The 15,305-nt window shown below is 43.1% G+C and overlaps 1 protein-coding gene across 1 annotated transcript in view; it reads left to right on the top strand.

The window, feature by feature from the left end:
* The window catches only part of tspan9a (tetraspanin 9a), a gene marked incomplete at its 5' end in the record, with an annotated part of 140,719 nt that overhangs the window by 11,894 nt on the left and 113,520 nt on the right, over positions 1-15,305 (top strand). The window contains one exon of the mRNA XM_083665839.1: positions 3,849-3,904. The remainder of the gene's footprint in view (positions 1-3,848; positions 3,905-15,305) is intronic.

Genomic DNA, 15,305 nt, shown 5'->3' on the forward strand with positions numbered 1-15,305 from the left:
CTAGGTTCAGAGGCCTGTTGTTTCTTACAGTGACAACTATGTGTTCACAATGTTAGCTAGGTGGTCACAGGTATGAATAATGTCTTCATTCCAGCAGCCTGCCCTGCAGTGACCCTGTACTTTCCTCACTGTCTGTGCTGCATAGATGGTCTCTGTCTGTGTCTGTGTCTGTGTCTGTGTTTGTGTTTGTGTCTGTGTCTGTGTCTGTGCCTGTCTGTCTCTCTCTCTTTCTCTCTCTCTCTGGCTCACATGGAGAGAAGGCTCTGGGCTATATGAAGCCATGGGGCATACTGAAGGTACTGTGGCATATCTGTTCTGTGACAATCACTTTAGGCAGAGATCCATGGTAGATCCATCGTTTTATTGAACCTTTATTTATGCAGTTTAGCAGTCTTTTTTAAGAGAGACCTGGTCCAAGACAGCAGCGAAAGAAGACAATATTTTAGACAAATCACAAACATAGACACATACAGTACATCACAAAACAAATTACAGATATAGACACACTTACATTACATACAAGTTACAACCATAGCACACTAAAAACAAATCTGACATAGACACACCATGAAGAAATTATTGACACAGACACACATACAGTACAATACAGTAAAATCGATCATATGTACCACCACCACCGGAACCTATTGACAATTACATTCCTCAGTAACATGCACACCAGCCAACCAATCAATCATTGATGATGGGTTGTGGAGATTGATTATTCTTACAGCAGATAAGCAAGAAATGTCAGTTCCCTTGAGCTGTGAATTGGCTACTTTGTTTTAATGATCTATACTCTGGCAAAGAGCTCAAGGTTGCTAAAATTCACCTCTAGTTTTGGAGTGTTTGCCATCTGGAAGAGGTGTGGTGCAACTGCAAATACACTTGTTCTTATTGCCCTCATGTCCTAGCCAGTGAATGATGACTGCAATTCCTTCTTCCCCTTGTGTAATGTAACATGTCTCCCTGATTGACATGAACTATCCTTCCAGGGTTCACACTATATCACGATTATGAGTATCATATGTTATGGTTGTGTTTTTGACATTACTGTATTTCAGCATACAGAGTTTAGTATCTGATCTGACATTGGGATGCCTGACTGAGGCTATGAATAGGAATTTATCTTTCAGTTTCTGTTTCCCTGTTGGAACGTGGAAGGTGGAATGCTCCTTGGAGAGGTGACTGGCTGGCCACACTGATCTGCATAGCTGGCTGAGTTCTAGCATTCTCACACTATAATTACACTGTTAACAACGTGAGGCATCCCCCTGGCTGGAGCTGGACCGCACACTACACACACTACACACACACACATACACATATACACACACACACACACACACACACACACACACACACACACACACACAGGAAGGGCTCTGAGGCCCATGCTTTAACAGACCCCCATAGCTAGGCTGTGAGGCTCATTGGCATGCCTTGCAGCCAGTGAAAGTGAGAGGGAGAGAGAGAGAGAGAGAGGAAGGGAGGTCTGGCTCTTTGTCTCTGTGTGTCTAATTGAGGCCAAACAAACTGCTTACTGATTGCTGTGCCACTGTGAGGAAAGGGCAGAGTTAACAGGAATTGGAGAGAGGGCAGGGAAGTAGGGGGAGGGCGGTAGAGATGGGGTAGAGGCGAGAGGGGGGAGGGAGGGGAATGGCGAGAGTAGAGAGGGAAGGCGAGAAGGGTGAGAGGGGAGAAAGAAGAAGTATCCTGCCAAACCATCCACTTTCCTCTGTTTCTCACAAGCTGCCATCCCAGTGTGGGGAGTTAAAAACCTCAGGGGAAACACTACAGACCTGGCAACTTGCTCTGCAGAGGAAGGGTAGGCCTGGCAGCCCTCGCTGTAGAAGGGGTATTCTTAGAGCGAGCCATTCTGGTGTGCTTAGCGGACCTACTGTACTGGTAGTATTATGAAGTCATTGTTACTTCATCAGTCTTTCTCTCACCCTCTATGGTTGTTTAAAGTTAAACCATGTTAAATATAAACTTAGTGGCCCACCCCTGGTGCTTGATTCTCATAAAGTAGCTTTAGCCTGCGGTGTGAAAGTACAGCTGGAATAATTATAACAAGTTTTGCAAGACTTGGACTCAACCTCCTGAATGAAATCAGAAGTAGTTTAAGTGCTTGCAGTCATTATGAACATATCCAAGTGTGCAGTGTTTAAAGTTCTGTTATGTGTTTGAAGGATACAAGGTCAGAGTAAGAGCATGCCCTGAGGTAGACAAAAATGCCATGAGGTGTTCTGATAGACTTCTCTTTGACTAAGAGATCTTACATGGAGATTGGATTTTTTTTTCTCAATTTGAGTGAATCTCAAAAAGATCTCTTGTTTCCTTTCATAATTCTGCAGATCAGTTCTGACATCAAAGATTGAAAGCCTATTATCTCTCAAAGAAGTGAGACTGTGTTTGACTATCATGCATGCTGGTAGATGAGCACCTCATGGCCTCACAGTAGAACATGAAACAAAAGCAGTGGAGTGTGCCTGGTTTCCCAGAAAAGGAAAGGAACCACTTGGATCAGAGGGAGATTAGATTAGAGGAAGAAAATAAAATACCAATTGCTAGTTCCTGGCAGCCATACAGTATTTAACTTATGTTCCAAAGAGTTATGGTTTGGGGCCCACAACAAACAATGAAAACTAATGACATGTTGACATTACATTCGGTTGGAAATGAAAAAAATAGAAAAATGACTCTATTAAAAATGCCACGTCCTCGGTTATCATTTCTCTTTATTCCTTCCTCCTCCTCTCCTCCCGCCCCCTCCATCCTGCACTCGTCACTGGGAATCGACTCTGACTGGAACTAGAACTAGAGGCAGAGCAGGGTTAGGGTTATTGGTCTCCCAATAATTGAATGAGTGCAGTGAGAGCTGTGGTTGTGGACGGGCCCAGCGTGCCAGCGGCAGGCATGGGAATACTTAACAGCTTAGAGAGAAAAACCCCACAAGAAAGAGGCTAAGCGGCTGTCCTGCTGTTTACCAGCGAAGCCTCCTCTTGTCTTCCTCAGAGCTGCAAGGCCTGGTACAGATGAGCTCATGCAACGAAGGCTAGGCTAAGCTAGGATAGGCTACATTCACTGTCAATCTGCAGTCTAGTTTCCACTTAGACACTGACTCATTCTCCCCCTATGTCTGACACATTTGGTATGGCTATTACTGCTATGCAGCTGTTTACTCATCCTAGCATTCCATTTCTTCCTTAGAATAACTGTCTCGATCTAATTGGACCCATCAGACAGTTTGGTCAATGCGATCATGGGACAACTGGATGGAATAATATCAAAAGACCAAAAATAGACTGTGGTCCACTGACATGTAAAGTAATTCCAGTGTCTGTCCTGACTGTCATATCCAATGGCTGAAGTTTGTCCAAAATCTTACTTTTTGCCCACTGTTAGTCTAATCTGCCTGTGGGCTGAGGAACTTCTACTATGTAATTTCCATATGTTTGTGGTTTGAATGGTAACCATTGCAGTCTGCTGAGGTGTTTGGATAAGGTGTACATACTTACACACAAACACACACACACACACACACACACACACACACACACACACACACACACACACACACACACACACATACACACACACACACACACACACACACACACACACACACACACACACACACACACACACACACACACAAACACACACACACAAAGAGACCCTGAATGGCATTCCCCTCTGAGCTGCACTCTCATTCACAAAACCTTTACATTATCACAATACTCGACGTTCCTGTTACTGAGCATTTGTTTGTAACGTGTTCCCTTACATGTCAGACTTCAGACAAGTCAGTTTCAACCTTCTGTTTATTCTCCTTTGTTTGACAGGCTGTCCCGTTAGGACCCAGTGCCCTCCACTGTTTGCTTCCACTACATCTACACTGGTAAGAGATTAAGTCACCGTTTAACTTGTTGCTTGACGTTTTTCCAGTCTTACCGTACCCGTCAAACTTTAATCATACAATAGCTAAGAAATGTGTTTGTTATGGATGCTTTTCAAATTATACTGTATCAGTTTACAGTATTTGGGGGCGTTTTATTCAACAATGACAACATGATTATCTACCACAGACTACACTACCCATGCCTTTATTTTTAACTTCTTTCCATGACTCAAAATGCCACTTGGCATCCCAGGAGACCATGAATTCAGATTTATCGGTCTTTATTCTTCTCAGGTTCAGGTATCACCTTGTGTTTTGTTATTCATTATTTCATTATGTTAGGGAAATAATGTCCTGTTTTAATTCCCCTGCTGCAAGGCTCTACTTCTGGCTCATTTTATTATACCCCTAATGGAGAGGCCTTCTCTTATGGGTGTTTTAGAGGATACACATGAATGCTGTATTAAGGCTGATAATGGGCCTACCAGGAAGCACACTCCTGGGGCTAAATTAGAGGCTAAACAGAGAGAGGGACTGGCCTGCTTCCTGTTTGCCTGTCCCCAAGTCCCTGGTGGTAGCTACAGGAAAGAAATCCCCCAGTTTAGCTCTCTGAGGGGCTTTACACACTACATGGTCGACACAAACCATACTGTGCATACGTTTCAGCAACTGGCCCCCAAGTCTAAGTCAGCTAAGTACAAATCGCATTCACTCTCAAATGCTCGGAAGGTCTGGTGGACCAACGCGTCAAACTTGGCCTTTGTTTACCTAATAGAAAGACCAGGAGAAACTGCAGGTCACATAGCCATTGGCTTTACCTCGTATCAGTCATCTAACACAGCACTTTCTCCCTTGCGCACCACACGTTTCTGATTTGGAGCCATGCCTCACAGTCCTGTGATTTGCTGTCTTTCCAGGCTTATATGCGCTGTGCACAATAGCCTAGGGACGAGATTAGCTCAGTACAGCTCACCTCGATTCGGCTCTGTAAGGTAATTAGGGTATCAGTTTACCCAGTATCACAGAAACATGGGTCGGTCTGACCTCCAGGGCTCTGTCTGCATTAGGGACATCTTACAGCTTCACCTCAGTGGTGTAGTAATTAATACTGCCCCAAGAGGACAACAGGCTCACATGGAAACAATCCTAACAATCCCCAATGGGGTCCTAAATGTTATGAATGGCAGCGGAAATAATGAATGGAATGCACTCCATTTATTCATCGCGATCAAATGTATTGTTCATAGTAATGAGTTCATAGTTATAAGTACTCATGCCATGTTACATTTTGAGAGTTTTTTTACTCTGACTTGCATTAATTCAGGGAGGAGCATGATGCAACAATGCTGACTGTAAGCTTTATTCATATCTGAGGCAGAATCAGCCGACCTGACATGAATAGGAAACCGAGAAAGAACTCCTACAGTAGGGGAGACCGGGGACAAAAGTAACAGGCATCAATTGTAACACCCTGCTTTTCTCCAATCAGAAACAAGTTGTATGTTTCTGATATAAAAACAAATGACTGGTCTAGGTTGAGTGGTCTCTGAGTAAAAAAGAAATTGCTCCTGGTCTCCCTTACGGCAGGTGCCTCCACCAGCACAAACTGTGAAAACAGGACGCAGCAGAGCAGAGGGAATTAACTCTGGGTCTTGCTGACCAGGGGCCAAGCATCATGTCAGCAATATTAACCAACAACAAATCAAGTCCTCCAACTTAAACAAACTTTGTTCCAAAAACACCCAGCATATTCATTAAGTGAGCACAAGGCTCATGCTTGGTATTCCAGTCAGGCTAGCCAGCCCTGAGAGTAGTTTGCTGGGCTGCCCAGTGACCTCTGGCAGGTAGTCTCTGAGCTGCAGGCTTCTCTATTGGGCCGTCAGTAGCGTAGCAACATCTGGTGCTTTCGTTAGCCCAGTGAAAAGGGGTCGCCCAGGGAGACAGCCTGGGCAGGTCAATTCTGGGGGAAAATTGCTGAGAGAAAAGCAAATAAAAGCCCAGTGTTGTCACCATAAATCCCCACGAGTTAGAGCTGCTTGTGGGCCAAAGCTTTTTCTTTTTCTTTTTTTTTCATTCTGCTTTTTATATTCTCCCCAGCACCAGTCTCCCCCTCCTCGAAGTGTTTGAGGTAGAAAGTTAATGAAGATCTCACATCTTTAAACTCAGTGTTGCTCTGCCACTTAGCAAGTCCTCAGTTTCTCAAGTGCCCCAAATGAAATCCCTTTGATGAAAATAATCTTGAAATTCACCAATACTTGCAATGGAGTATCCACATATCACACCATTCTGGATCATTTCCAGTTTCCTGTTTGGCTCAAGAGGTTCTCAGCTAAAAATATCTCTGTGTGCGTGTGTGTGTGTGTGTGTGTGTGTGTGTGTGTGTGTGTGTGTGTGTGTGTGTGTGTGTGTGTGTGTGTCTGTGTGTCTGTGGGTCTGTGTGTGTCTATGTATCAGGGTTTCCGGACAACATGACCGGCAACGTTTTAATATACCGGACATTTGAGAAATCTACCAAACATCCTTTTGCACTGGGTGTGTAACACATTTGGGCCTTTCCTGATTGCCATTTCCCACAATGACAGAAGGTTTCCTGCATTATAACATCAAATATTTAAAAAACCATCATGTCATAATATGTTGTTTTCACAGTCATGTTCATCATGCCACATTTTTTATTTTTTTTATATTTCCAAGGGGAACATAGTCCTCATATTGCCAGGGTTTTTTTTAAATTAATTTTTTAAAATATGTTTTTAGGGCATTTCTGCTTTATTGAGATAAAGACAGTAGAGATTGACAGGAAGGATGGATGACATGCAAGATAGGTCGAGGGTCGGAATCGAACCAGGAACCTTGCGATTACGTGGTAAGCACATTAGTGTGCTACGCCACTAAGCACCCCCCCATAATGCCACATTCAATCATTCACTTCAACTTTATACACTCATGGAGGCCTTCTTTAGAGGTAGGCCTAAGCAGAAAGTTAGACTAGATTAAAATGACTTCTACCTCATAAAAATCTACCTCATTGGCTCAAGTTATTACGAGAGGGAGAAAGTATTTTCCCCAAAATGTACAACCGGACCGGTCAGGTCTCGGGTAAACTTGTCCCCAGGCTATTGCACTAATAGGCCTGGAATATCAACCACTCAAAGTTGGCCTTAGTGGGAGTGGCCATAGAATTATATGGGAGTGACCTTACTGAGTAAGGTATAATTTAATTTTTTGCGAATCACACCTCAGTAAACTATTACAATAGCAAGTACAAACATCCATTTGTGTCCCCTAACCCAGACTCAGCTAGTGTGTCTAACCAGTGGGAACAGTAATTTAGAAACAGACCACTGTCGTTGCCAGATAATCCCATTTCATTAGTTTTAGCTATGTCCAGATGTCAAGAATTATCAAGTCAAGATAAATGACAAATGCATTAAGTTAGCCTACTTGCTGCAATAGCCAGTAGAGAAGAAGACTTGTCAACAGTATAATTGCAAATGAAGATAGCTAGTTAAAATACCTTACTTACTATACTTTACTATATTTTACTAACCATTGGACCACAGTGTGGACTTCATACACCCTGATTCCAATTAGACGTTAGAGAAACACGGGGCTCTGCAATTGGTTTCTCCATTGATCATTGCCAACAAAGGTCTCGGACAAGCCAAATACTATCCTGAAGTTTCCGTTTGCAATATTACTATCCTGGTGTTTTTCTCTGCCATTGATCACAGCAAGTATCTCTTTGTCTTGCAAATATGCTTGATCCTCGATGATCGACAGCAAAGGACATAACACTTGTAAAATTGGATTGTCTGGCCGTTGGTGGTGGTCTTTGGCTAACACGGAACACAGTGTTGGCCATGCCTGGTAAATTAAGCTTTTTCCATAACACATTGACAATCAAGCAAAAACGTCTCTTTTGGAGACTACTTTTCTACATCTTTTGTACATATTTCATTGATTACATCTTTTATTGGTTACTGTATGCGGTTTGCATACTCGTGACAGAACTGCATCAAAAACATCTTCTGAAATGTCCATGTTGCAGAGTAGGTGAGTTCATATCTCACATGGGGAAAGGTTGTTGGAGATGATTGGTTGTTATATTAAGCTGATTAAGCCAATGGCTAGGCGCCATCCGTTTTCAAAGGTCTTTCTATTGGCTTAATGAAGGCCAAGTTTAACGTGTTGGTCCACCAGAACTTTAGAACATTCTGGCAGAAGTGTTTGGGAACGAGACTAGGTTTCAGGTGTCTTTGTTCACACGGGTCCATTCAGGTTTGGGTCTGATTGTCCACGGGTCCGTTCCAGTTCGGGTATTGTTTTTTTCTCCATGATAATTTGGCTGGCAACAATTGTATTTATTGGCTTTTCATGACTTAATTGGCCAAAAGTCAGCTATTACCAGCTTATGGAAACCCTGGTGTGTATGGGTGCATATTATGTTTGTGATGTTTTATGTGTGCTGTTCTTTGAGCACATTGGGTGCTATTGAGAGTTAGCCTAACCTGCCCCTCAGTATCTGCTAAGTCTCTGAACACAGTGGGCGTGTGTGTGTTTACAGCCTGACAGCACTGGCCAGATGTCATGTAGAGTCAACAACAATGGAACAAAATAAGATGCATCAACAATGAAGTTGCCTTTGAGGCGAGATGAAGGATCTCACTGGAGGCAGTGAACAGTAAGCAGTCTCACAAAGATGGCAGGACTGTCAATGCAATTTTAACAAAGATGGTGAGAATAAAAACAACGTGTGCATAGAGGCCTAGAGGCCGAAAGAGACAGAGGAGTATACAAGCTAGCTTTGGTTGGAAAAACACACTTTCTAAGGCTATGAATCATCTCTGAGATGTTTTGTTTGCACACAGCTGGCCCTGAATTATTGTCATGTTAATATCCAGCAGATCTCTCTGGTGTTTGTACTGCCTGCCTCACATCACCTCGGTTCTGACACAACCCTTTGCTCTGCACATGTTACAGCCTTCAGACCTGTCTACATATCTGTGATAAAAGCTGTTGAGGTTGCTGAGAGCACAGGTGCAGGTGTAGAGAAAGGGGTCGGGGATAAAGAGTTGTGGATGGATCAGCCAGGGCTCTGTAAAGTCAGACAGATGAGGCGTCACGTTTCACAGCCAAAGTTATGTGTTTTCTTTAGTTCACTGCACAGCTCGGCTCCAGAAACAGTTAGTTAGGTGGCTTTGATAGAACAGAGCTGAGAAAAACAGAACAGTACACATCACAATGTGGAGATCAGCTGGGTTCAGGGAGGATGTTGGCTTTAGATTTAGACTTTGGTGTTTTCTATTATGTTTCTGTTGAATATAAAACATTTAAAAGCCTAGCTCTACCAAACAGTCCCATTCATATTCAACGGTCAAGTGTTCATCACCCCCAAGTTTTAAGATATGCATTGAATGTTCATTTTGAAGGTACCCTTGGACATGGGTAATTGGGACATGGAACAATGCATCAAGAAACAGCAGATACATGACGGTTATAAATTGCTTGTCAGTTGAGGTTAATCATTGCAACCTTTTTTTAAATAGTACATAAAAAAGTATAAGAGCAAATTTATGTTGAGTTATGTTGTAGTTATCTTTGTAGTTTGCATTCACTGACTGATGCACTTTTGACAGTCAGGAGGTTTGGTGCAGGATTTGTAATGCACCCTCCCTTTGTTTTTTTAAAATATAAGCATTTGAATGAGCATGCTGTTTGCAATTTGAGGAGATTCCATTCCATTCCATCAAAATCACAATGTACTGGGCTGTGAGATCTGACATTGAGGTCATGGCCTGTGTATGCACTCAGCTCTACATAATTCAGTGAGTAAGAGTATTTGTCCTATAAATTAGATGTCTCTATTGCACCACTTCAAGTTTCTGTCCTACTCTGTTTGAAATGTTTTCATTACTGCCTTAATGCCAAAAAGCACTGCTTACTGCCCATGATGGGAAAATGTGATATGAGTTTTAGTTTCATGTCATATCTTTATCCAGTACCAGCCCAACGGTACAGGAAATGGACACAGTTGCAGGTAGTAATCAGGCCCACTTGCTCTTATCGGGATTCTGATTATCTTTCTCTGCAGTGGTGGAGGTTTGCCCTTGGAGTGCCCTCTGATTCTGCGCTGCTATAGAGTTTCTGTTGAGAGAGAGAGGGATGAAAAATAGAGAAAGAGGGGGATGGAGATTATTTAGGTCCGAACCTACTAGAGGGAGATTGAGGACATAAAGTAAAGGGAGTGAAATGAGAATACATCTGGATTTGTCCTGGTTAGGAGGAGAGTAGTTTGAAGAAAGTGCACAAGTTTATTTGAACAGTTTATCATTGAAAGTGACCTTACTAGTCTCATACTGTATACTCTCTTCTTAGTGTGTGGATCTCCTTGTTGACCTCTCTCATTCAATACGTATATGCCTAGTATAGGGCCAAATTTAAAATCACGTTTATCAATGTAATAGCCTACTGTATGCATAATGCAGCCACTTGCACTGTTATTTTCACTATGAAGGGCTTATTTCTGAAAAGTGTTAATTTAATTATTTGCCTCACAGGAGCCAGTGTGAACCACAAGCCACCAGGCTTCTACAGTAATTACAGCTTCACTCTGTCTCTCTGCTGCTGAATCTCCAGGCGCTGGGACTGGGATGTCATTCTCTCTCTCTGTGCTAGTTCCCAGTCAGCAGACAATTGTGGGCAAGATCTGGTCTTGAGGTGACACATATGGTTCTGCCGGAAACAGCAAGTAGTATATGCGTCAGATCTGGTCCAAATGTGCAGTGCCACTCCTGGATGAGAGTTGGCAATTTGCTATGGGCCAGCTCTGGTATGAGGAATGTGGCCCGGATACGTTTCTGTAGTTTTTGGGCTTTATTTAGTCCGTGTGTGGTTGACAAGTACTGGGTGAGATTAGTTTTTTTGTTAATAGTCCAGCTCTGGGATGTGATATCTGGCCCTGATACCTTCCTGTTGTCTCTGGGCCACTTTTGGTCTGGTGTAAAAGGTCTGGTGTACCAACGTGTCAAACTTGGCCTTCATTAAGCCAATAGAAAAAACATTGAAAACGTCTCCTGTGTGGATCTTGTGCTCTTCTCATCAATCAGACACACATAGGCTACTGTAGCCTAGATACACACATAGGTGGAGAAATGTGTAAGCTTCCATTTCAACATACAGTACAGCTGTGATGAAGGGTACGTGTCTGTACGTGCAGGATTCTATTAAATGTAATCGTTTTGAAGTGGACCAGCTCTGGTGGTCGTACCTAACCTCTATCATCACCATGAAAAGGCCACATCTTGACCGGCACGTGGATGTGGCCCAGTAACCACTTGGAATGGTGGTCCACAAGTGGGCAAGGTCTGGTTTCCATTCCTAAGCCAGGCCTTTGCCACACGAAGGCCAAGCCGGGGCCAGAATGTTGCTGTGACCCAGGTACAACTTTGTTGGGCCAGAAATGGACCTGGGCCAGAAGTGGACTGCCATACCTACTACTACCAAATCTTAGCCATTCATGTATTGTAGATGTGGCCCAGTTACCACTTGGAATTATGGCCCAGAAATAGACCAGATAGGGTTATCACATATAAGCCTTAAGCAACTAATCTGGACCATTTATCAAGTGAGTATCCACATGCTTGTCGTGAATAAGAAATCCCAACAAGGTGAAATACGGTGAGACACGGTGGTAAATCATCGCACCACCCTCCTTTCCTTCCCTTCTCCTCCCTCTGCTCCCTCCTTTCCTGACTTCGCATCAGTGCTCCGGAACACATTAATTCCTGTCATGGATATACTGGATGTAGTATAAACGTATTTCCCAATACGAAACTTGGATGAATGATGCAACTCGCCATATAGATGCAGCATTGAAGAAATTACACTGATTGGCCCAAGTTTGGCGAAACTTTGGTGGATGATTCATCTTGCCAGAGAGATTGTTTAGGAGTTTCAAGGTGACGTGATGGTGCGGTTAAAGTGGTAGGTTGTTATCATTAAAAAAAACTTCATAATAGGATGCAAAGAGGAGAGCACACCTCAGACCGCACCTTTTGGCCAATTGATTGTTTTCGAATGATACTGTCAAATCCTTGGAAATTAATAAAATAAGCACTACAAGCTCCGGTAACTTTCCAGCCTATCTCAAATCTGCGGATTGCCTTCAAATAAACATAAAGTCATAAGAAGCAAGACTGTCAATGAATCTAATAAGATTCACATCTTCTGGTAACCTTTCAGTCATACGTTAATGTATAATAATTGTCACCAATTCACACAAGGAGAGGTGCTATATCATTTGTGGGGGACATGTTTACTGTACATTTGTTTTACCTTCAAATAAATCAAATAAAAAATCAGAATCACATAGTACAGGTACAGTAACCACTTCAGCATGTCTCAACGATCTGGACTGCATTTATCCCTGGCAGATCACTGTAAGTCCTAAGAGAAGAGGACAGGACATAACCAAACAAAGTGCTTGGCTTTGTTGTTCAGGAAACCTTGATGATCAAAGGCTATGATGGGTGACTCTCATGTTACATGTGGCTGGAAAATAACGGGACCCACCTAGACTAGATACACCCACTTTGGGGACAGACCTGTGTTTATTACAGATAAATGGGTGGAGATGTTTTTGTTTCATCATGAACATGAGGACATGTGGTCTGTAGAGGAAGTTAGGAGTTGTATTTGTACCTAAAGCACATTAACACAGGGAAGTCTTTGGGTTGATGGATTGAAACCAGGTTGTATGATAGACCATTAGTAAATCACTCTTCTAAAAAGGTTATCTTCAGATGTGGTCAATTTTCTTTGTGGACAAATACAGCATCATGGTGTCCCCTAGTACTTTGGCCCATCTTATGACTAGTGTTGTAATTGAGCCAGTGAAGATCTTCGACTCTATCAGATATGGAAAAACAGCAACTTTGACTCTCACTATTGTAAGTATTCATGATGAAATTGGAAGAAAGTCAAAAGCAGTTGAATCTCTGATTGTGTTTTCTTCAAGGTTTCCTTGTAGGGAGCGCCATCTGGTGAAATTGGTACGAAACAACAGAACAAATTTGGATTTTTCTTTTTGGTTCAACCTCATTTTAGTTCAACACCTTCAACACCTACTTTCGCACAAATTAGTTTGTATTAATTTCCATTGCAATGTAATGTTGACAATATTATAGTGTGTGTTAGGGGGATAAGAAAAGAAAAGGTTGTTAAATTATGGCAAAACAAATTGCATTGATGAAAAGATTTTGAATGTATTTGTAATCTCTCTGCCTCTACACTAGATTCTGTATTTGCATTGTTTTGCACTGCACTTCATTAAGTAAACCAAGAGAAGGGTGACACCTCGATCTCACGATTCTACAGAATAAAGTGGTTATAAGTTCCACAAGATCTTTTTGGTAGATCTCACTTAAAAATTCAATAATGGCCAAATGGAAAATCTCTACAGGTTTGGTTGTGGGGCAGGTTTACAGGGTGTGGGGATAATTGGAGTGCTGGGTGGCTGAGCCTGCACATCAGAGATGAGTGCTGCTGAATTAAACTGCTCCCAGGGGTCATTTATTCATATCATTGGAGAGGCACAAGACCTGTCTGACTCAAAATCAATGTTCTGATTAAATTACAAATTACAACATTACCACTAGATGGTAGTATGAGACTTAGGGGGCAAGCTGAGTGAAGATGTTATATTCGCCTGGATGGTTTGCAGCTGGCTTTTTTATGTCCATATTTGCTGAAATGTAGTATATAGCACAGGGATTTGGATGTGTTCTGGTTTCTACCACATTGTTCACTTCAGTGATTGCATTTCAAAAAAAAAAACTTGAAATGTATGTAATTTACATAAGCCAACTTCAGAACATACACCCCAGTGTATTTCACAGAGTCAGAAGGATCTCCTTGTTCAAAAGGAATATCTTATGGTTCTATCGCACCACAGATGTATAATATAACTCTATTTCAGGATCCACAATCAACAGACTCATTTTGAAGAATTAAGGCTTAGATGATCTACTGATGATCTCCAGTTAGGGATCAGCATGACTGCGTCAGTCAGTCGTTAAGGCCAGAGCAATCAAGCATCATCATGTGATTTGATCTGGCAGCAGTGGCATTCCTTCAGCCTCCTCTCTCCTGCCCATATCAGGAGCCAGGCGAGCCACCTCATCCCATCCCTTAGCACTGCTCCTCCATATTGATCCCCATATGGTCCGAGTTCACTCTGTCCTCTCTGCCTAGCTGTTATTAATCTCAGTCCTGGACCCTGTCCCCCGCTGACCCCTGCTCAGCCCTGACAGAGGGAGGGGTGGGGGGGGGGGGGGGGGCAGGTGGACTGGGTGGGAGGGAGGGATGGCGTTAGACAGAGTGAATGCATGCCCTGCGAAGCACACCACAGCACAGCACAGCCGGCCCCAGGCCCAACAGGCTTGTGACTGCCGTTCACATAACTAGCGGTGTATATATGCCGGGGCGCAAGGGGGTAACAGAATACCAACGTGATGTGCTGGGCCGCTTGGGGAGGAGGGCGGGGGGGGGGGGGTAAATATAGCAGCAGCAGGGCTGCAGGACTGTGGGTAGGGGTAGGAGCTGCCCTTCTCTGCCCCTCTATCTTCTATCTATCTCTCCATCTATATCCCTCTGGTGTCTGTCTGTCTCTCTCTCTCTCTCTCTCTCTCTCTCTCTCTCTCTCTTTCTCTTTCCTTCTCTCTCTTTCTCTCTCTTTCTCTGCCCTTCTGGAGGGGCTCATAAGGAGAGAGAAGGGCACTGCTGCAACCACATCACCGGTCCTCTCCCCATATAGTACGTCCATGGCAGGCTAACCCTAACTCTGGCCAAATGGCAGGATGTATCACGTTGCATTGGGTGGGGGGAAGATAAGACCTTGCCTTTTTCCACTGCATGCATGGGGAGCATCTGTTGGCTTTACTTTGCTATGCATAATATACAGTGTTGTAGTGTATCATGAATTGAATTGGTGTGGATTTTTCTATATTTCATATTGTTTCTCATTGTGACCAAATAGCCAGTAGAGCTACAAAACTATTTTGTGTTGCTGGACAAGGCTATGTAACAGTACTGATTGGCATGCCCTTGAATGCAAAGTAAATGTCCCCTTCTCCTCTGAGCTTTAACTCCTTTCCCCCCTCCTCCCTATCCCCCCACGCCCCTCCCCCTCCCTCTCCATCTCGTCAACCTGTCAGCAGGCTATTAGTCAAAGATCAGAATAAAGGATTGGATTGATCGGGGTCTTTAGGTCCAAACCACCATGATGATGCAAAGTCTATTATTACCATGCACTGGTATGATTATTTACCCCTCTAATATCGACCAGCAAATATACAACTAAAGACGTGGCGGTTGCTTGATGTTGTTCTAAATTGATGGA

Source organism: Argentina silus (genome assembly GCF_951799395.1).
Source record: "Argentina silus genome assembly, chromosome: 3".
Lineage (NCBI taxonomy): Eukaryota > Metazoa > Chordata > Actinopteri > Argentiniformes > Argentinidae > Argentina > Argentina silus.